Source organism: Lynx rufus, unplaced genomic scaffold (genome assembly GCF_022079265.1).
Source record: "Lynx rufus isolate CCGP_SWC_20201006 ecotype Redwood Valley unplaced genomic scaffold, mLynRuf1.p SCAF_2, whole genome shotgun sequence".
NCBI lineage: Eukaryota > Metazoa > Chordata > Mammalia > Carnivora > Felidae > Lynx > Lynx rufus.
This window is the reverse complement of record NW_025814834.1, coordinates 12492730-12517267: the sequence shown is the minus strand read 5'-3', so window position 1 is coordinate 12517267 and position 24538 is coordinate 12492730.

The following is a 24538-nucleotide window of genomic DNA, read 5'->3' as shown; positions in this document are numbered from 1 at the left end:
GTTTTTAATATGGAGTAGCTAAATCTTGTTAATGGCTGGGTATGGGGAAGGAGAAAATAAGAATCAAGCAAAGCTTCTAGATTTGGGAGGTATTAACTGAATATACAAGGAAGAGTTCCTGGGAAGTTAGAGTGATTTCTTTGTATTATGGATTATATGTATGTAGATGTCATTCAAAGCAAAAGGAATGAATGTGACAACCTAGGGAGGGTAAATAAATAAAGAGAAGGATCTACGACTAAGGCTAATAATAGATGATAAAATCTAAACAGGGTCACTAGGAAGTAAAAATCTGAGAGAGGTGGTTGATAAAATGACAAAAAGAAGGAACACTGGAATTAAGGTCAGAATGAAGTTGATGAATTGCTGGGGTCAGAGCACTTGAGTAGGGGGAACTGGAGAGATTAGAGGTGATCATGAGACAGTGAATGGCTTACAGTAGAGGCCAGAAATGGCACATCGCTTGTGATGACAAACTTGAAGTAGAAGCATGGAAATGTTTGGCTAAGAGAAGATGAAGTCTATGGTCACTGGAAGTAAGGAACTCAAAGAAAAAAAGAGACCAACGCTTCCCTGCTTTCTATCATATTTGCACCTTAAGCTCTTGCCTTACAAAACATCTTTCATTTCCTACAAAAGGCCATCACATTTCCCATCTTGGCCCCTTAGTCCACGTTATTCCCTCTCTCTCATGTCATTCCCTTCCAGGCCCCAGGAACACATGCACATTTTTTTTTCTCACCTTGGCCAAATTGTTCTTATTCTTTGCAACTTCTCATACCCCAGCCCATGCCACCTCCTCAAAGAAACTAATCAGGTTCTCGCTTTTTTTTTTTTTTTTGCCTTGTATGCATCTCCACTCTAGCACTTATGTTGGTGTTGTTTAAACATCTGTATCTCATGCTTCCTTCCTAATGCTTTGAAGGCAGAGAACAAATCTTCCTGAGGTTTGCAGCCTCAGCGCGGAGCAGTGCCAACTCATAGGAGAGGTTTCAGCAACGTAAGTTGAACGTACTCAGGAGCATTTGCAAATATCAGTGTTGACTGGCGTTGGAAGGAGAGAAGAGACAGATAGTTCACCACACAATTCCATAAAATATATAAGGTTACAGAAGCAGATTTTCAATGTGAGAATATATATTCCTAACTTCAGGAAACAAAGAGCAAAGGGGCAATTGACATAGTACTTTGTTGTCCCATAGGATCTGCTCATCTGCAAAAAGTGAGCTTCGATCTTTCATGTGTTTCATTTTCCATCTAGCCCTCTAGTTATCTTTGACTACCTAATTCTTACTTTATATACTTATTAGGTTATATAACATTAGTTGCTGTAATATATCACTCTCTAAATCTCAATGGTTGAATAAATCCCAGCTTTATTTCTTGCGTGTATCAAGTCCAATGTGTATTAGCAGGGGACATAGCTTTATACAGTCATTCTAAGACAAGGATCTTTCCATTATATGGCTCCTTTACCTTTTAAGACATTAGAATTTTCCACTTGATCCCACACAATCAGCAGACAATGAGGAGAGGTAGAACAATAGCCAAGAGTCTGTAGAAATCAGACCTAGAAATCATGTATGACACTTCTGTCAATATTCTCTTGGCCAGAACTCAGTAACATGGCCCAAATAACCTCACGGATCCCGAGGACATCTGGTTGTGTGTCTAGAAAGAAGAGGGAATGCACAGCCATTGATGGCCGAAAGTTGAGAGGCAAGGACTAATTTGTCCAAGACGGACTCTTTCCAGATTAGCCACCCAGAAAAGGATCATGGTTACTATCTATGGTAGTTGTTAAAGACTCTCAATCATGGGAGAATTTTTGAGGTGCTGAATTAAGTTATGCATCCACTAGTTCACGTGAATTATATCCACAAGGGTTGCATCCAGCCCACTGATTACACCATGTTAGGAGCTGGGATCGTGGCAACCACACAGGCTGAACCTGTGGAATTAGGCTGGAACCAAAGTTGTGCCACATGCTGCCGATGTTGGTTCCAACCTCTGATCCCATCAGAGAGAAGAAGCTGGTGCTTCACAACTTCAGGGGCCAAAGTTTAATGTTCCTTTTTTAGAGTCTGATGCTAGTTCTGCTAATTGTAAGATAGCAACCGGGGACCCACCCTCCTGCTAATGCTTTTGTTCCTTTTAAATTCTCCTAGTAAGTGCTGTGCCAGCAGACCTGCTGAATGTGGTCTAGGCTTTTGCCTTTGTTTACTCAACATTGGCATTCTCTGCCACAACATTTATGATGAATCCTTAGGCTTCCATCTAGTGTCTGGCTAAATCTTCCTCCTGCATCTGTATGTGTCCAGTCAGATCTGCTCAGCCTACACTTTTCTCCACAATCAGCTTCCAACCAGCCTCACCCAGACCCAGCATGGCCCCACTGGAGTATCAGAGACTCCTGTCATTATATTCCATTGCTTCCCATCCAAAGATTCATCGGGATCTCAAATTTCAGGGAATCAGGCTTTGTGCGGACACATCACCCAACTGATTGTTTGGGATTATCATTTTATGAAAGCTCTGATAGCATGTAATTTGTGTTTATATATATTTGAAAGTGAAAGCCTGGAATGCCCGGCAGTTGAAAAATCATTCAAAAAATTATACTTTTTACATATTTCTGGCACTGGAATGTGTTAACTCCATTTCAGCATTATCGGAACAAGTTACATCACATATTTGTTGATTTTGACCATGTTTTCACATACTTAACAAATATGTACTGTGCATTTATAATGCACCAGGAATTGAGAAAGCACTTAGGATAACTCTAGCAGGGGAATTAGAATCTTAACAATGTTTTAAACGTTTTTATAACTCTTAAATTTGTAATTAGAAGTGCCATCAAAGGGAAATTCAGGGCATTTTGGAAGAGGACACTATGGCACAGGTAGTTTAGGTGGATTGGTCAAGGCAGAACTTTTGGAAGAAGTTGCATGTACGTTCCAACATGAAAGATTAATGTGACTTAGCCGAAAAGCAGACAGAATACTATCCTACACAGAAAACAGCAGGTGCAGAGGTCTTTTGGGGAACTGGAAGAATCAAAAGATGACCAGTGTGGCTCAGCCAAGTGTGTGGGAATGGTGGAGGGTGAAATACAAGTGGAGAAGGGGCAGGTCTTGAAACACGTTGTAAATCATATTTTTTAATTTGGATTTTATCTTAGAAAAAGTTAAAGTTCTTTAAAGCGTTTCAAACAAGAACCTTTAAAGGGTTCTGGGTGACCAGAACAACATGGCTGCCATCTAGAGACTGAATCAGCTACAGAAAGCTTCACACAGCTACTGAAATAGCGTGTGAAGGCTGTTGCAGTGGTCTACTAAGTGATGGTGGGCTTTGGACTGAACCTGGGGCATTGAAGACGGTTAGCTGCACACTTACTTGGGATTCATTCTGGTTAGGAAACAGACTATACTTGAAGGCAATAAGTCATGTAAATCCTTGATATGAAAGGCAACATTACGAATCAGTTTTAAAGCATTATCATGAAAACAATTGCATAAGACACATATAAAAGATGTTATGATCCTATGTGGTCCTTTGATTATTGCTGTCCTTCTCTTTAACTAGAAATAGTAACCATTCTCATGAAAGTGCTCTTTCAAGAGCACTAAAAAAACCCCACAACACCGCCCCCCAAAACCACCAAGATTTTGTTTTAATTTAAAAAAATCACATAGGTAAACCTGAATACAATCAAGTGTGACAAAGGGATCTCTGAGAATGGCATGCTCCTATGAAAATGTCACAGTGGGGAATGTGAGAGAAAAGCTAATCGTGTGGGCTTGGGATTTGAACCTGTGTTTTCAGTGACTTGTGAAGGTGAAACTCTTCCCTGGGACTACAGATCCTTCGAGAGATACTTCCATGGTTCCATTCAGGACTAATTGCAAAAGGTGTCCGGGTGAGTTCCATGATAGCTTCATGGGGTCCTTTGAAGAGCTGTCAGTCCATGTGATTAGAGGACACTTCTTTGTCTTGGGTATTTTCAGAATTCCAGAGACAGGAGGTAACATAGTGTCTTATTAGCTTAGTATAGGAGAATTGCAAACCCTTCAGTTCCTCATAATATGTTTCAGTACTTTGTGTGTGTGTGTGTTAGTGATGTGTTATTCTAGAGAAAACTTCTCCCTCCTAGGGTCTTGCTTATATCCTCACTGAGGTTGGGTAAGGATCTGATTATAATAGGTTGGGGGTTTCCTGTTTTTGGAATCTCTGACTCCCCGTGGCTCCCTTTGCCCCCAAATTTGAGCCCTAGGTCCTGATGCCAGGAAAACAGGGAAAATCCTATTCACCATCCTACAAAGACAGAACAGGCTAGAAGATTTGTGAGGAAATACTGCTGTTAGATTTAAAAAAGAAAGAGGCTCTGAACCTAAGAGACTCTACAGTTGCGGGAAGCATCCTGGCAGGGCACTAAAGGCTTCCAAGAGTCTCGGCTCCTGTTAAATCAAGTGGTACCTTACTAGCATTGTCTGAACATCTTCGACTTCTGTCCCTCAGGGAGCTAGTTCACAAGTGTATCTTGGCGGCCTGTTTTCCAAAAGTCCATGAAAGAGAGATGATATCCGTTTGAAGTGATTACTCTTTTGTGTAGCACTTTTATTTTAGCATTCCCACGGAGAGAGCAGGCAGGGCACCTTCCCAGTAGACAGTAAAAGCAAAGAAGAGAGAAGATGCTATTATCTCCGAGCTAGTGAAGGTTCTGTGTTGATCGGTTAGACACCAAGAAACCTGACCTTCAGATCGGGGTACCCTAAGGACTCATAGTTGTGTCTATTGTCTTATAAGCACAAAGACTTTACAAGAGCAAATTTCCTAAGTTCTCGGAGGAAGATTTTATCTCCTTCTTATGATATGTAGTGCTATTAGCCCAAATATGTTAGTAACAAAATTCTTTCTTTGTAGAATTTTATAAATGTTATATTTCCCTTGCAACTGGCAAATTCTTAAAGCACCTGATTATCATATTTCCATCTATTTGTCACATTTATAAAACTCTACCATGTTTAGTATGTTGCTTACCTTTTTTTCTAAAAATATCCAAACATACATTGTGATCTACCATATATATATATATATATATATATATATATATATATATATATATCAGATATATATATATATATATATATATCAGAATTTTTTTCTGTGCAAGGGAAAATTTCACACTATGGAATTATGCAGTTAAGAGACAGAAAAAGGCAGTGTGTTGGCCATACATATACATATCTAAGCGTTTATGTGTCTAGGACGGTGTTATCACTTAACTGGTTAGACTCAGTGGTGCCTCATTAATTATTAAGTGCAACTCCTTCCCTTTCAGAACTTTGGTGAGTTGTTTTATCCATCCATAAACATTAATTTTTATCCAACTGTGTTCCAGGGACAACATAAATTTGAGGAAGGCATAATTCTTCTTGCCCTTTGGTGTCCATATTCTAGAGTTGGGTCTCCCAACCTTGCAATTTTTTTATATTTTTTGGCTAGATAATTCCTTGTTGTGAGGAACTCTCCTGTTCATTTTAAGATGTTTGGCAACATCTCTGACTTCTACCCACTAACTGACAGTAGCATCCTCGAGTCGTGGCAACAAAAAATGTCTCCAGACTTGCTAACATTTAAAAACCACTCTTCTAGGAGTAGAAACAAACATGCACGTAAATATGTAAAGTATCAGCAGCAAGTGAAATGGAAAGGGGTAGACACAACTCTGGAGTGAGTTGGCCTGACATTGAATTCTATGTTTACCAAGCAAGTTCCTTAATCTTTTCATTCTTTTGTTCTTCCTCTGTAAAACTAGGTTGTGTCTTGGGTACTAGTGAGTATTAAATGACATATGTGTGTGAGCGAGAGAGAGAGGAAAACAGATTAGAGCAGGTGTCTTCACCAGATGATCAACACTAAATAAATGTTAGTTCTGATTATTCCAACAGAGAGAGATTTCACAATTTGAATTTAAAAGAGGTATGTTGGAAGTGCCAATGGAGAATCTCTCAGTACAGCTGCATATTCAATTAAAAGACAGTGGATTAGGGGCTCTCTGTAACTCAATGTCCGTGTGAATAAATGAGTGACTCCAATCAATCTCCTTTTACAAATGTGAATGGAAACCGCTTTAAAGTGATCTCAGTTTTCTAAAGATTAATCCGCAAGCTGCTCTTCAAATGTTCATTCCATTCCTACTGCTTATAGATGATAAAAAGAAAGGTCATTCTCCAACATTGTGAAAATCTTCAGATCTGCTTTATTGAACAAGGTAGATCATTCAACTGTGTTCTCAGCAGAGAAATCACTTTTCAGTTGTGTGTGTTCCTTCTTGCCTTCTTCCCTCATTTCCTCTTCTCTCTCATTCCTTCTCGTTCTTTTCTTCCTCCCTCTCTTCCTTCTTCCATTTAACAGACATTTATTGAGCATCTACTATGGCTACTATGCCAAGGTCCAAGGCTATAATGGTGACCAGGAAAGACAGGCTGCCCACCAGCCTCTTGCCATCTGCTATCACATGTAACTTAAATAACAACAAGAAACAACGACAACAAACTACAAAAATCAATTCACATAATCCATGGGTTTATTTTCTTCTCGTATTTCTATAACTCTACCTTCTGATTTGTTTCTGCCACCCTTTCCTATAACAACCAAAGACATCGGTTTTTGATTCTTAGATCAAATAGATTTCTTTCTGGACTGTCTTCCCTGCTCCTGTCTGAGTTTTGGGTTCTATTTGAATAGATAGTTCATTGAAGAAAACCTAAATCCCACTTCTGGGTATATATCCAAAAGAATTGAACACAGAATCTAGAAGAGATGTTTACACACTTGCATGTGCATGTTCGTAGCAGCACTATTGACAAATCACGATAGCCAAGAGGTTGTAGCAACACACGGTCCATCAGTGGATGAATGGATAAACAAAATGTGGTGTTTATATACAGTGAAATACTTTTTAGCCATAAAAAGAAATGTAATTATGACACATGCTACAATATGGATAATCTTTGAGTACATAATGCTAAGTGAAATAAGGCAGTCACAAAAAGGTAAATATTGTATGATTCCAATGATGTGAAGTACCTAGTGTATTCAATTTCAAAGAAATGAAAATTCGAATGGTGGTTGGTAGGGGCTAGAGGAAGAGGAAAGTGCAGAGTTGTCGTTCAATGGATGTAGAGTTTCAGTCGTGCAAGATGAAAAAGTTCTTGAGACTGGTTATGTAATAATGTGAACTGCACACTTAAAATGGTTAAGATGATTAAATTTTATCCTATGCGGGTTTTTTTTGTTTGTTTGTTTAGCACGATTAAAATTATCAACTACATTCAAAACTTTAAAAAAGCATTTAAGGGGCGCCTGGGTGGCTCAGTTGGTTGAGCATCCAACTTCGGCTAGGGTCATGATCTCATGGTTCGTGAGTTCGAGCCCCGCGTCAGGCTCTGTGCTAACAGCTCAGAGTCTGGAGCACGCAGAGTCTGTGTCTCCTCCTCCTCTCTCTCTGTGCCTCCCATGCTCATGCTCTGTCTCTGTCTCTCAATAATAAACATTTTTTAAAAACATACTAAAGAAGCATTTAAAGTGGGGCGCCCAGGTGGCTCAGTCGGTTAAGCATCCAACTTCGGCTCAGGCCATGATCTCACAGTTTGTGAGTTGGAACCCAGCATCGAACCCTGTGCTAACTGCTCAGAATCTGTGTTTCCCTCTTTTTCTCTGCCCCTCCCCCACTTGTGAGTGTTCTCTCTCTCTCTCTCTCTCAAAAATAAATATTTTAATAAAATAAAATAAAAAAGCATTTAAAGAGACAATTATAAATATATTAAAATACATTTATTGAAATGGGAAAAAATTATAGTAAAAGTTTAAATTCCTAAACAGATAACAGATTTACAAAAGATGATCATGACAACATATGCAAGTTTTTTGATATCATCTTTACCTTTCTATATTGTCCTTCTAGAAAATAGCTATGCCTATTCAAAAATATTCCTAGGTAATATCCTGGATTCTGAATTCTTGATCGACACATCTCCATTTTGAGCACCATTCTATATCAAATATTCAGAGAAGGTGTTTCATCCAATCCAATGTTCTATTTATTACACCGATTTTTAGTTTCATATTTTTTAATTTGGAAAGTCATTGTCTGCAAAACTTAGGAATTCTGGCCTGTATGCATAGAAAAAAATTAACAGGCTATTTGGTGCCAGAAGCTAAGGAAAGCTAAATTAGGGTCAGAGATAGGGAATCTGCTTTCACTCTTGACTCATCTCTGACAACTATTTTGCCATAGAAGGCTGTTAAAAATATAGAATGTTGTATTTTGTATATATTATAGTATAGCATAGTATATTAATACATATTGTATATAAACGGTATAAAATCTAAATTGACTTTCAAGTCTTTACAGCCAATCTTGCCCTCTTGCTTTCAGTTCCTTCTGCCCATTTTCTGATCACTGAGTCTTGCTGAGAAGGATCCAGAGTTTTCATTCATTACAAGATGTGTCTTGGTAGTTAGCAAGACAAAGCATCATCCTCTACGATCCATCACGAAATATCCATTGAGGGTCCCCTTTGGTTCCGTAGGCTAGTATTGATTTTCGTTTCCCTCCAGATAGAGATGTGTTCAGATGGCAACAAACCGGAATCCAGAATTGAGATGGGGCGAATGATATACCCACTTCAGATGAAAAGTAAGGAGCCCTCAAAAAATTCAGTCATCAAGATAAATAACACTTTATTGCAATATTTTTGAAAATCCATGTGGAACCCAATATCAGAATTTTAAATTAAGACAGGCTGTTGTTGTTTGTTTTCTGATCCTGCGTTATTGGGCAATGGGAATAGTCGTTTCCAATCAGCCCCTGATTCCGGTTGCTGGCTTCTACTACCAGCTGGTTTATGAGGATTGACAATGGTGAACAAACAGATTGGGCAGTGCAGAGCCTTATATATAGTCATCGTTTTGGTTGTAGTGTTTTTGTTAACTTCCTCCACTTGGTTCAAATTGTGGGGAATATTTTGATAAGAATACATAAGGCACACTTGGACCATTGCCACCGGCTCCAGTGTGGTTCAGGAGGTCATTGAAGGACAGATCCTTTCTTGGCAGCCTACGTTTTACCAGCTTGTGGTGGGAGAGCAGTGTGAGGAGGGGAGAGTTCATCCTGGGACTTTCTCTAGGGAGGGACCACATCACAGGGACCGGATGAGATGGAGTTTTATCAATTTTTGGTCATTCTTGATTAATGTTTTTTCCAGGTCTTGACATCTTGTCCCCAGTTCAGCAACACATAATGAGCTAATTTCTCAAAATGGAAAATGGACTCAGCTAAAAAGAAATTGTATCTTACAAATTCAATGTGAAATCTTTTCAGAAAAGAATGGTTAAATATTTAAGTCCTCAGTCTTGATCTGTGTCGGCTAAGATGTGGTCCTGTTTAAAGGAATGGCACAGGGGCGCCTGGGTGGCACAGTCGGTTAAGCGTCCGACTTCAGCCAGGTCACGATCTCGCAGTCCGTGAGTTCGAGCCCCGCGTCAGGCTCTGGGCTGATGGCTCAGAGCCTGGAGCCTGTTTCCGATTCTGTGTCTCCCTCTCTCTCTGCCCCTCCCCTGTTCATGCTCTGTCTCTCTCTGTCCCAAAAATAAATTAAAAAAAAAAAAAACGTTGAAAAAAATAAAGGAATGGCACAAAATCTGTCCTTCACATAACCTCAGTCTTCGTATGGCACTGAGACTTGCTGTGAGTGTGCCCAAGTACCAACGTGAGGCTCAGGTGTGTTTCTTAAGTGGGGGGGATTGACTAGTGCTCGTAATCACTCTATCAAAAAATCTGCATAGCTGGTTTTGCCATCATTCCTCAGCTGTTTATCTAGCCAAGTCCTTCAGGTTTGAGGACATTTTAGTTTTTTTAAAGCCTAAAATGCAAATGGTATCCTGGAAGGTTAAGAAAAACTAATGTCAACCATTAACCTTAAAATCAACAATTAGCACACCAATCCAAAGGAGTTTATGGTGTTTTCTTCAATAACAAATCAATCAGTGGTTGTTACATTTTCTGAGTTACTACCACTGGAATTTCAGATGATATTGAAGGGATTAAAAGGTGAGTACCAGTTCTTTAAGAGAGTCATGGTTAATATATTCCATTATGCATTGAGGAGGGCACCTGTTGGGATGAGCACTGGGTGTTGTATGGAAACCAATCTGACAATAAATTATATTTAATATATGATATTGTATATGATATTATATATTTATACATATATTCCATTATAACCCTAGTCACTCAGTACTCTTTCAGAGTACTCAGAACCATATAGGAGTTCGGGTAGAAATGTTTGTGTCCCTGATGTTATCTTATGAAAGAAAATACAAATACAAAGGAGTTAATAATTCTCATGATTTGTAGTAAACAAGGATCTTTTCAGTGACACTGGCTTTCTTGTGACCAAAAGGAGCATGTTCTGCCATATTCCTTTCTGCATATTCTCCCTCAGTCCTTTGGCTCAGGTTTTCTTTTTTTTTTTTTTCAATATATGAAATTTATTGTCAAATTGGTTTCCATACAACACCCAGTGCTCATCCCAAAAGGTGCCCTCCTCAATACCCATCACCCACCCTCCCCTCCCTCCCACCCCCCATCAACCCTCAGTTTGTTCTCAGTTTTTAAGAGTCTCTTATGCTTTGGCTCTCTTCCACCCTAACCTTTTTTTTTTTTTTTCCTTCCCCTCCCCCATGAGTTTCTGTTAAGTTTCTCAGGATCCACATAAGAGTGAAACCATATGGTATCTGTCTTTCTCTGTATGGCTTATTTCACTTAGCATCACACTCTCCAGTTCCATCCACGTTGCTACAAAGGGTCATATTTCGTTCTCTCTCATTGCCATGTAGTACTCCATTGTGTGTATAAACCACAATTTCTTTATCCATTCATCAGTTGATGGACATTTAGGCTCTTTCCATAATTTGGCTATTGTTGAGAGTGCTGCTATAAACATTGGGGTACAAGTGCCCCTATGCATCAGTACTCCTGTATCCCTTGGGTAAATTCCTAGCAGTGCTATTGCTGGGTCATAGGGTAGGTCTATTTTTAATTTTCTGAGGAACTTCCACACTGTTTTCCAGAGTGGCTGCACCAATTTGTATTCCCACCAACAGTGCAAGAGGGTTCCCGTTTGTCCACATCCTCTCCAGCATCTATAGTCTCCTGATTTGTTCATTTTGGCCACTCTGACTGGTGTGAGGTGATATCTGAGTGTGGTTTTGATTTGTAGTTCCCTGATGAGGAGCGATGTTGAGGATCTTTTCATGTGCCTGTTGGCCATCCGGATGTCTTCTTTAGAGAAGTGTCTATTCATGTTTTCTGTCCATTTCTTCACTGGGTTATTTGTTTTTCGGGTGTGGAGTTTGGCGAGCTCTTTATAGATTTTGGATACTAGCCCTTTGTCCGATATGTCACTTGCAAATATCTTTTCCCATTCCGTTGGTTGCCTTTTAGTTTTGTTGATTGTTTCCTTTGCTGTGCAGAAACTTTTTATCTTCATAAGGTCCCAGTAATTCATTTTTGCTTTTAATTCCCTTGCCTTTGGGGATGTGTCGAGTAAGAGATTGCTATGGCTGAGGTCAGAGAGGTCTTTTCCTGCTTTCTCCTCTAGGGTTTTGATGGTTTCCTGTCTCACATTCAGGTCCTTTATCCATTTTGAGTTTGTTTTTGTGAATGGTGTGAGAAAGTGGTCTAGTTTCAACCTTCTGCATGTTGCTGTCCAGTTCTCCCAGCACCATTTGTTAAAGAGGCTGTCTTTTTTCCATTGGATGTTCTTTCCTGCTTTGTCAAAGATTAGTTGGCCATACATTTGTGGGTCTAGCTCTGGGGTTTCTATTCTATTCCATTGGTCTATGTGTCTGTTTTTGTGCCAATACCATGTTGTCTTGATGATGACAGCTTTGTAGTAGAGGCTAAAGTCTGTGATTGTGATGCCTCCTGCTTTGGTCTTCTTCTTCAAAATTACTTTGGCTATTCGGGGCCTTTTGTGGTTCCACATGAATTTTAGAATTGCTTGCTCTAGTTTCGAGAAGAATGCTGGTGCAATTTTGATTGGGATTGCATTGAATGTGTAGATAGCTTTGGGTAGTATTGACATTTTGACAATATTTATTCTTCCCATCCATGAGCAGGGAATGTCTTTCCATTTCTTTATATCTTCTTCAATTACCTTCATAAGCTTTCTATAGTTTTCAGCATACAGATCTCTTACATCTTTGGTTAGATTTATTCCTAGGTATTTTATGCTTCTTGGTGCAATTGTGAATGGGATCAGTTTCTTTATTTGTCTTTCTGTTGCTTCATTGTTAGTGTATAAGAATGCAACTGATTGGCTCAGGTATTCTGACCAACATCACGATATGCATATGGATCCCCAGCTCTTGCAAAAATAAATTTTCATTTGATCAAAACATATTGGCAAATCCATGCATTTCTTCATATCCTAATGAAAATAGCTAGAGTAAACCTTGCACTCTTCTTGTACAGGGACGTGGCTTTGTCACCTCTGCAGTTAGAACCCTGCACAGTGCTTGGCACAAGAGAGACACTCAAGAACTATCTCTTGGCCTGTGCAGTGCTGAGTTTTTAGGGTTAAGTGTCTTGTGATAAAGAACTTTAATGGAGATAAAGGTTTAGAAAGGCTATTGCCTGAGGTGATGGTGGTAATGGTGGTAGCATTGTCTTGTATTAGGCACCATAAGTTCTATATTTTCTGGTGAAAAGAACCAATCAAAATGAAAGGTGGATGACCAATGAGCACACGGGAAGGCCAAGGATGGGAGAACATAGAAACTCAACTTTCTTTTCTTTATAATTTTACTTACGCATAATTTCTTTTACCAATTCAACAGGTTAAAATGGGGGCTCTTTCTGACTGAACCTGAATGAGGTTCTAAGAAAATTGATAACACCAGATAATAAAATATGTATGAAAGAGTTGGCCATAAAAACAGATTTTACAAAGGAAATAGGTAAGGAGCTAAGGCATGATTCTTACATCTCTTCATTGACCTCAAGACTATAGACATTTTTATGGAAGGGATGGGAAAAGAACACACCTGAACAACTATCGTGGGAGAGAAGCTGGTGATAACCTCTTTGTTCCAAGCCTGTTGAGGGATGACCACATAATGACTCAGACAGCTATGGCATGTGGGTGAAATGTGAGCTCAGCTTGACTCACGACTGAGGAAGGTACAGCAGCCCGAAGCAGGAGAATAGGGGTAGCTGCCTTGGGGTGGAGCTGCTTGTACTCCAGAGCTCAGGGGGTTAGGGTGCACATGTGTCTCATTTACGTACACTACATGGGAAAGAGAACCAAGATGGAGCCCTCAAGTCCTTCTAACAAGGCCAAATAGATGGCTGAGATGCCTATGGGGGGGGGGGGTGGATAGAAATGAATGTCATGTTCCTAAGGGCCGCAAAGCTTTAAAATCCACCATCATAATTAGAGAAGCATCTGCCCAGGTCAAGGGGACTGACTTGGGAAGTGGCTTCTTCTGCACACCCCTTGCAAGACTCGAGGGAGAAAAGTCAGCCTTAATCATCTGTTAAACCCAGAAAACTCGAAGCATGCTAAGGAGAAGCCTCGCTCAAGACTTTTCCTCTGTTTTCCCTGCTGCTGTGACCTGGGGGACCCATGCTGGCTGATGAGCTGTTGGAGGAAGAGGAAGGATACGCTATGAAAAATAGAGAGGAAGCCTGATGCATCCCAAGCCCTACCTACACTGGCCTTTTCTTTTTGTGGATTTCCAGCCATAACCAGGCCCAAGCTGGGAAGAAAGAGGCTTTGCTATTTGTCATTTAGTAACCAGCTACAGATTTGATTAGTATTTTGTATAGGACATTCCATTTTATAAATGGAGACTGTGTGATATAAAGTGACCAAAAAACGAACAAACAAGAACACCAAGAGTGAGTAGCAAATTCAAGGACCTCTTGACATTTTTCTAACACAAGTGAGCAGCTGAATAAATAGGGAAATACAGTAAAATTGTATCGTGCTCACATTATGAGCTGCGTTCGAGTCAGTTCAAGTAGTCGCATAGAACTACGCTGGCTGGGGGCAATAACATTTAATATTGGTCTAATTACTCCTCAGTGTTAGATCGTTATGACATCTGCCCCTCCACCTACTTCTCAAAGGTGAGTTGACACAGCTATTTTTGATGTTATATTAGAGTCATTATTTTGGAAAAGCCAAGCATGGTGTGGGCTTCTGATTTCGGGTGTGGCATGAGGGATGAACAGTCAAGTTCTACAAAGGAAAACACAGTCTCATCCACGCTCTTTCTCTCATGAGCAGAGAAAGCCCCCAAGCCAGGGCCGCCTTAACATATCGGGCCTGGCAGAGAATGTCATCTGATAAACCAGCAGTGATGAGCCCGAGCTAGGACCCCCAGCAGCAGGGGCTGCTCGCCCGGTGGCCTGAAGGATTTCATTGCCTTCTCTCTGTCAGAGAAGCAAGTTGGATTCGTTTCCGTGGCGTTGCATTTTCTGCACGTGGCTGATTTGTCTCTCCTGTAAAACCATCCCCCAGCACCACTCTGGAATCCTGAAAAACGTTTACTCAGAAGCTTGCGCGGCTGACTCTCAGACCACAGGCCTCTGGGTGTCCTTGTGTGTACGTTCCTACCTCTCAGATGCCTGGCCGTTGTGAGAACAGAATGGAGTCCTCAGGGGAAAGTGCACAAAGTTCCCGCTGTCAACTCTGTTCTCTGGCTCTGGTATTGCAGCTCTCCAATAGTCCTTAATCCCTGCACTACTGATGTCGGGGGTCCTGTCTTTTTGCTCAGTGTCCTGCACAAAATACAATTCTCATCCGACTCGCCTGCCCTCCCGTGTTTGGAGTACAAGGCTGATCCTCGAATGATCTCAGTCAGGGCTTCCTGGACCCTCCGAAAGCAGCTTGCCCTCAGAAGTAACCATTTCTTGGATGAGTAGTGGGCCTGTGATATTTTCTTCAAATGGTGCTCTGTGTTAAAAAATGTTGCCAGTAGGATGACTTGAAGATTGACCAAAGCTATGGGGTGCCTGGGTGGCTCAGTTAGTTAAGTGTCTGACTCTTGATTTCAACCCTCATAGTCGTGAGATCAAGCCCTGCATCGGGCTCTGTGCTCAGCCTGGAGCCTGCTCAGGATTCTCTCTCTCTTCCTCTCTCACCCCACCCACTCATGCTTTCTCTCTCTTTCAAGATAAATACATAAACATTAAAAAAAAAAAACCAATTGACCAAAGAGGTCCTTGTATCACAGCTTCAGCACTCACCTGAACATGAGTCAGAAAATGAGTCACCAGACTGGACAAAAACAAGAGTCAAAATGGATTGTTAAGAGCCAGTCCTTAAAGAACAGCCCTGTGGATGATTTCATGCTCAAATATACTATTTCTATAGCACCTCAAAAATATTTGTTTCGAGCGTGAACGAATTTTTGACATTCCGTCTTTGGGGGTTTGAGAGTACTCTCAACCTGTAGAAATTCCAGACACGTGGATATAAACCCAAACTATGAAAACGTGTGTTTAGAGAAGAGGGGGTCGTGTTACAAGACGAGTGAGGTCTGAGGACCTGATGCATAATATGTTGACTAGAGTTGACAACGCTGTATTCCATTATTGAAACTTATAAAGAGATTACAACTTCAATATTCTCACACACACACAAAAGGTAAATATGTGAGGTAAATAGATGGGAGGGTTCCTTCCAAAATGTCTACATACATCAAATCAGCGTGACAAACACCTTAAATGTCTTACGGTTTTACTTGTAAGTTATACGTCACAAAAGCAAAGCAAAAATAAAAAAAAATAAACACCATTAAAAAGTAAAAAGTGAGTGAAAACCAAAAAAAAGCGGGGGAACCCAGACCCCTACCTTGGTCACAGCTGTGGTCTCTGGTGGATACGGCAACATTCTTCCCTGTCCTCTCTCTGCTTCTGTATTTTTCTACATTCAGTAATTCTCCACCAGGGGTGAGTCGGCCCCGAGGAGATGCTTGACAATGTCTGCAGACGCTTTGGGTGGTTACAAGTGGGTGGAGGGTGCCACAGCTCTGGAAGAGGCCAGGAATGCTGCTGAACCTCCTACCACACACAGAAAAGCCCTCCACAACAAAGAATTTTCCAGCCCCAAATGTCAAATGTGCTGAAAAAATGCTGATATATACATTCCCACACCACGACGGGAATGATCCCTTTTTTGGTTTTAATTTTTATTTTATGTTTTAGTGCTGATTTATTCATTTTGAGAGGAGGTGGGGAGAGTGGTGAAAGGGCAGAGAGAAAGGGAGAGAATCCCAAGCGGGCTCTGCACTGTCAGAGCAGAGCCCAGCCCAACGTGGGGCTCAAAACTCACGAGTGTGAGATCACAACCCGAGCTGAAATCAAGAGTTGGCCGCTTAACTGACTGAGCCACCCAGGTGCCCCAGGAATGACCCTTTCATTTCATTTTTATCTTTTTTAACGTTTACTTATTTATTTTGGGAGAGAGAGAGAGAGCATGGGGGAGGGACAGAGAGAGAGGGGGGAGAGGCAGAATCCGAAGCAGATTCTGCACTGTTAGCATAGAGCCTGATGTGGGGCTTGATCTCGGGAACCCTGAGATCATGACCTAAGCAGAAATCATGAGCTGGGCGCTCAACTGACTAAGCCACCCAGGTGCCCCAGGAATGATCCTTTTAAAATATACAGCAGGTAATATTACTCCTACTCAGAAGCTTCCAGTGGTTTTCCGGTTTCCCTTGGAGTAAACGTCAAAGTGTTTTTCATGGCCTATGATGTCTAAGAAGACTTTCTCCTGCTACCTCCCTGACTCACCGGTTGCTGGTGCTCTCTCGTCCGCCCCAACCACAGCACTCTCTTTTTTTTTTTTTTTTTTTACTTCTTCCTCAATCCATCCACGTCTCTGCTCACATGTCATTTCCTTACAGAGGGCTTCCTTAGCAACTCCACCAAAAAACAAGTAAACAAACTACAAACAACTACCTGATAACTCTCCCCAACCCTTTACCCCAGGGGCATAAAATCAGATCAATCATAATATTTGCTTCATGACATACACTCCATTTTAACTCCTGTGAGTGCCTCCCTCTCTCCCTACATTCCTTTCTCCCTCCTTTCTTTCTTCCTTTCTTCTTTTTTTTTCCCTTCAAATATAAACTTGTGAGTCCAACATCCAACATGAAAGCTTGAACACTCACAGAACCCTATGGGATCACTCCAAGCATTTCCTAGCCTCCCCTTATCCAAGATAATTGCAATCCCAAATCTTATAGTATCAATTTTTGAAAAGTTACTTTATATTATTTAACACATCTATGTGTATCCCCTTAAAAGTATACGTTTAGCTTGTACATGTGCTTGCCTTTATGAAAAATGCACCGTGACGTTTTTAATATCTATGAACTTATTTTCAGTGATATTTATAATGCTAAGATCCACCTGCGATGTTTCATATAGTTACAACCATTCGTTTTCATTGCTGCATAATATCCCCTGATTGATTACACCACGACTTGCTTTTCCCATCTCCTCTTTGCAGGCATTCTTTTATCTGTAGGTATTTGACATCATAAGCTGGGTTGTTCCTGGGGAACGTGTTCCAGCGTTCCTTTTGGGTTTCTCTCAATAGAACTTATCACCACTTGATATTTTATATATACATTGGTTTATTTGTTAATTGTCTGGTTCCTCTCAGAGGAATGCCAACCCCATAGGAGCAGAGCCTCAGTTTTTCCCCTGCTATATCCACAAGGCCTACAAGAGTGCCTGGTGTGTGGTAGGACCTCCCTTAATATCTACCACTTCTGCTTTTCCACTTGGCCTCTTACCCGGTTTATTATAACAGCTCCTTGACTGGGGTCAGCTTTGCCCCTTGCTGTCCTTGAATCAATTCTCAACATAATAGCCCAAAGGATCTTGTTAAAAGGTATGTTGGATTCTGTCCCTTTTCTGCTTAAAAGCCTCCAAAGGCTTCCCAAATCTCAAAGTAAGAGCTAGCGTCCTTTAATAAACTATGACTTTGCATGACCAGGCTCCCTCCTACTTTTCTGACCTTGTTTCCTAACATCTGCCCCATTGTGCACTCCAGGCACCCTGGCCTTCTTGCTACTCTTTGAACACTCTAGATCTATACCTCCCCAAGACCTTTGCATTGCCTATTCCCTTTGCCTGGACAGCTCTCTCAGATATCCATAGAGTATGTAACCTAGTTTCTTCAAATACATGCTACAAGTCACTATCAGTGAGGTCTTCTCTGCCACCTCATGTAAAATTGTAATCCATCGCTTTTGGTCTTTTTTTTTTTTAACAATACTTTCTTTTCTTGGCTTTTATTGCTATTTGACCTATTTTTTAATGATATATGTTGTCTGTTTCTTCTTGCTAAATTGTAACCTGCATGAGGCAGATTTTTGTCCGTTTTGTTCACTGTTGAATTCTTGGTCCCTAAAAAGGGGCTACCATCTGAGATGTTCCCCAAGCAAAGAAGACAATCAATAAAACGAAAAGGCAGCCAATGGAATGGGAATGGTATTTGCAAATAATATGCCTGGGGAGGAGTTAATGTCTAAATACATGAGGAACTTATCCAACTCAATAGCAAATCAATTAAAACAAAACAAAACAAAACAAAATAAGTCTGTTTTAAAATGGGCAAAATACCTGAATAGACATTTTTCCAAAGAAGACATAGAAATGGCCAACAGTTACATGAAAAAGTGCTCAACATCACTTACCATCAGGGAAGTGCAAATAAAACCCAAAGTGAGATATTACTTCACATCTATTAGGATGTCTATTACCAAAAAGAGATAACAAATGCTGGCGAGGATGTGGAGAAAAGGGAACCCGTGTGTAATGTTGGTGGGAATGCAAACTGGTGCAGCCACTATGTAAAACAGTATGGAGCTTCCTTAAGAAATTAAAAATAGAACTAACATATGACCCAGCAATCCCACTTCTGGGTATGTACCCAAAGGAAAAGAAAAGTCATTATCTTGAAAAATGTACTTCCATGTGTATTGCAACATTATTCACAATAGCCGATTTTGGCAATTTAACCTAAGCATTTGTCAACAGATGAATGGATAAAGAAGACGTGACATAAATACAATGGAATAGTATTCGCCTTTAAAACACAGTGAAAGAAATCCTGTTGTTTGCAATGTCATGGATGCAACTGGAGGGTATTATGTTAAGTGAAATAAACGAGACAGAGAAGGACAAATACTGCAAGATATCATTTATATGTGCAATATAAAAAAAAAATTGAACTCATAGAAACAGAGAGTAAAATGATCGTCGCCAGGGACTAGGGATGGAGGAAATGGGGAGGTGTTGGTCAAAAGAAACAGTTTAAGTTATAAAACCGATAGGTCCTGGGAATCCAATCTATACCATGGTGACTATAGTTAATAATACTGTATTGCATATTTAAAATTTGCAAAAAGAGCAGATCTTAACTAATCATTCTCATTATATACATACTAAAAGGTAACTGTGTGAGGTGATGGATGTGCTAATGAACTTGATTGCGGTAATCCTTCAGAATGTATATCAAATCATCACATTGTACATTTTAAATATATACAAATTTGTCAGTTATTCCCCAATAAAGCTGGAAAAGACAAAACAGTATTTGCTGAACGAATACGGAGGATGAGGACAATTGTTTATCCTACGACTTCTTACTCTGACATTCATCAGATCATATTTATAGTTTTGATGGTCTAATGGATATCAAAATAACTTAAAGCTTCGAAAATAAAATCTCAAAGCTACAGATGCAATCGTCCGAAGAAATAGAATCTGAGGTAAGATAGACACCTGGGTTAGAGTCTTGCTGCTAATTCCAGAGAGTCTCATTCTCAACACTTGCTTAATTATATTTGGTAGAATTTTCACTTTCCATAAAGCCGGAAACAATGATTTCCTAAAGGGTGAAATCAAACAGACCCATGCACTGCATTCATGAGGAGGAAACACAGACCCCCTCGCTGGGGTTCGCCACATGTGGAGCTTCTAACTAAAGACTTCAGAGGAACAAAAGTGCTTCATCACTGCTGCCTTGACTGTGGTGTTTCTTGAGGAAATCAACTGTCTTGCCAATGCTCTTATTGTAAATTTAGAAGCCACTTACTTTCAACTTCCAACATGAGTATTTTAAATTTCTTCACTTTGGTGTCATCAAATTCCTGAAGGAACCACTGAGAAAAAATGCAAGAATTCTGGAGGGGGAGCTAGATAAGAGGGACGGAGCAGAAGACCGGTGATTTCTGGCAAGCACCTTGCTACTCTCCATTATTAGTGTAAAGGGAATATGCACGTAATAAAATTAATGCCCTAGGAGATATGGATACATTTTAACACTGAAGGATTTGGGGCTCAGAATGCCTCTTTTATAACTTCAGCTGAATCTTAAATTCTGTGAATCCTTAAAAAGTCAGATGAGTCATATTTGATTTGCAAGCATAGTCTATCATGCTTTCAACTTCCTTGAATTCTGAATTCTCATGTAAAGGAAACATTCATTTGGCTATCATCCTTCAGATCAAATTAGCTTCATGTGTTGTATAGAGTTAGCATTTCCATCTACACACAGTGATTTGATTTGGTTTTCTTTGCTACTACTGTTGCTTAACTAATTTTTTTTTTTTAATAAAAGCCCCGGAATAAAGTATTCTGAGTTGGAAAAGTTTTGCTTTAAAAAATGATCCCCTTGAAATGATTCCCAGTGCCATTTAGGGAGCTGTAAGGGCAGAGATTCCAAGGGTGATATATTTTATCCACAAATGAAATGATAATGTGAACACACACGTTTGATCTGTGCCCCAGAGCTTGGCGTGGCTCAAGGGAAAGATCCATCCCTTGCTAGCCTTTGAGTCTCCACCCAACTCAACCATCAAAGCAAGACATTTACGTGCTCCAAAAGACAGAACTAAGATAAGTGAAAAGCTCTTCAGATATTTGTTTTAAAAACCCTTTGAGCGCACATTGAATTTGGATCATGAAACAAGAGCTCAATTTGTACTTTTGATTTTTCCCAGTTTCCCATTTTTTAAAAATGTTCTTTCACCACCTCCACGTGCAGAAGGCGATGAGCTTTCTTTGTTTCCCAACTGACCTATTCATATCAAGTTAGTTACACCCACTTAAGTCTCCCCCCGCCTCCCAATTTTGGCAGTCCCACGGAGTTCTCCTATGGAGCTGGAAACTGATACAGAGACTTTTGCTTTTTATAGAGAATTCAATCCCCCGGTACCACGAGACACCCTTTCTTATTAAAGAACAAAATGCATGGAAGTTGTTAAAAACAAATCATTTTCCATTAGAAGAAAGTTGCATGATTGGGAAAAGAGAAGAGCACATTTGCTGTAATTACCGGTACATTAAGCAGGGAATGAACAGCTGTGTGAACTTAGAGTCCGTAGAATAACAGCCACTGAGCCAGCTTCCCCATATGGTCCAAGGGAGGAGGTGGGGCTTCTAGCTGCTTGGGGGTTGGAGAGGTGAGGAGGGGGCAAACCAGAATCCCATTCAAGTGAGTAACTCAGGCCAAGAAAAGTCTGGCTTCCCAATCCAAACCCAGCTTCCTCTTTGCTGCAGTGGGAAAATCCCCCTGGCCTCCATAACAAAAGCCTCTAAAATCAATGTTGTTTTTTCCTAAAGAGAGCAAAATGTGAGCGTTTTCAGACTTTTGGCTACCCCGATAACTAATAGAAAAGATGACCTCAGAAAGATTGAATCACTTCCTCAGCTTTCTCGGGGTGTGGCCATTCCTGGGAATGATTGATATCACTTCGCAAACACTCAGTTTGATCTAGCATTTGCCTTCTCTCCAATTAGAAGTAGGGTCCAGCCAACAGCGACGGGTCCTCACCACCAGGTATTGGTCTCAATCTGTTGCAGCGAGAAACATTACCGCCTTCTAATTGGCATTCCCTTCAGAATTTGGCAAATTTGGTAAAAGCAGCCCGGCACTATGGTAACCTTTCATTATCAATGCAAATCCTAACAGAAAAGCATTCCATTCTTCTTACATTGTGTGTCATAAATTAAACACAATAAATTGTATTGGGAAACCTCCTCGGAAGACATTCCTGAATAGACGAGGCAGAAAATGCTTGCATTATACCCAACAGAGCCAAAATTTGATAGTCGCTGGAAGAGTCGAGCTATTTACGGGGGGGAAATACCAAATAAGCTACATCATTTGCAAGGGGATGTTTTTGCGAGTGCCATGTCCAAAACCATGCGAGTTTCAACTATATGAAGGTTATTATCACAGAGGATGGTGACCAGCTGTTCTCCATTGCCATTGAAACAGAATGAGAAAAAAAAAAATAAAAGGCATTAAAATGGAATTGGAGGAATTCAAGCTTCCTGAAAATTTGAGTTAACAGGAGAGGGATCCACTCCAGGGAGTTATATAATAGACGCCTTCCATTTGCTGTAGCTTTTTTTTTTTTTTTTTTAATGAAAAGAAGCACTTTTAAGACAGTTCAGGTACAACTTTGTTCATCAGGAAGATAATGAATCTGATCCTCTTACAGAATTTCTCCTATTGAAAAAAGAATCTGAAAAATCTTTAAGAATTAGGATGATGGGAAATTAGGCTATGTCTAGAAGGTAATTTGTCTGGTCATGCTATGGTGCCATGGAATCTCATAAAATGAGGGAATGTTATTAAAAGAATCCTTTCAGAAATGGGTGCATTTCACGCCATAGATTTAGGCAAGAAGGAGCATAATTTCCCCATAAATTAATTCAGGATCATCTTCTTCAGAAATAGCTAAATTTAAAAATAAAATGCAACCATGGGAAGAACACTTATCCCAGTCTTTCACACATGGAATAAATCCGTCATTGCCAGACTTCTGAGTTCCATAGAACAGTCTCTTTTATGTTTTCCATTCAACTTGAATGAAAATTTCTACTAGGTCCCATTCCAGATCCCCCAGGAGACAGAGCTACCTTTCAGCAATCAGTACTTTACCAAGGTCTGCACTCAAGTTTGAGCGTCTCAGTAGACATGAAATCAGAAATACGGGATTACCAGATTTCCCTCTGATGGTCTCTCTTCTCAGAAACCATTATCAAAGAACATGGCCTTCATTTGCAGCTCTTCTAACAGCTGACGTTTATCTCTGTGACCTCTGCTTTCTGGGGAAAAATACAATTTATAGAGAGGTTTAAACATTAAAATTTTTCTAAGCAGGAAGGGAAGAGTAAAATGACAAAAGAGTAGTTTTACCACTTATGTGTATCGTGACTTAAACTCTTGGGCATTTAAGCCATATGTCACGGCCCTCTGCATGCGGTAAGTAGAGCCAGAGATTTTTTTCCAAGTCACAGAATTAGTTACTTCAGGAAATATTGTTATTTAGTTGGAGGTACAAATTGCATGAGCATTCCAAAAATTTACCAGGGTCTAGAACGACAAGTACAATTATTAATCTTCTCTATTTTTCGATTTTTTTATGGAGCATTTATAAGGGATCCTTTAAATTAGCTGCTCAGTTTCCTTCCCTGTAATTTGTCCTCCACACAGTGTGGAGTCCACTTCTGAACAAGAGACAGATTATCATGGCAGTTGGTAGCACAGTTTCTAGAACCAGTCTGAACGGGCTTGAATTCCGGCTTTGCCACTAACCAGCTCTGCGCCTTATGGGTAAGTGACTTGACCTCTCTGAGCCTCTCTTTCTTCCCCTACAAAACTGGGATGTCATAGCACCCCTTTTTATATGATTGTCGTATTCTTGGAAGTTGCCACAAAGTTGTTTGCCTATAGCTCCATGAGACGAGCAGAGGGAGAAGAAAGATAAAACAGATCAGCACAAGAACATCATGGGATCAAAAATAACTACTTTTCTGCACAGGAAGGAGAATACCATGCTCTTTGATATTTATCTATGGTGCACCGATATATTCATCTTTATCTTATTTTGAAGCAATGGTAAATCTTTCACTCGTAAATGTGAAATACTAGATAAAATGGACCATGATCAGCAGGTGTTTGGAGGAGGTAGGATGCCATACTGTGAATTTCCTACATTGTCTCACTTATCACGTGCTGTTCCTGAACACAGCAGCAATACAAAGATGGAAAGAAAGATGACAGGCGAAGGGTAACACTAGTCCATTTTAATCAGTTGATGGAAAGTCCCAGAAAACAGACAGCTGGGGTTAGGAGACTCTCTCCTCAATGCCCCGCATTCACTGTCTCCTTCACAGGTTTGGAGACTGCCTTGGTCCTTCCAAACCTTTCAAGATCAAGTATAAGTATGGACTTACCCACTCACCTCTTTGCTCGTAAATTTAACCAATATGAGCTGAGCACCTACTTTGTGTCCGAGACTCTGCCGGGCAGCCGCATGAGAGATAGGTGTGGGGGGGGAGGTGGGAAGAAAGACCTATGTTCCCAAAGGTCAATAAGTAAGACACCATCCTTATCCTCCAGGAGAACATGGAGCAAAGATC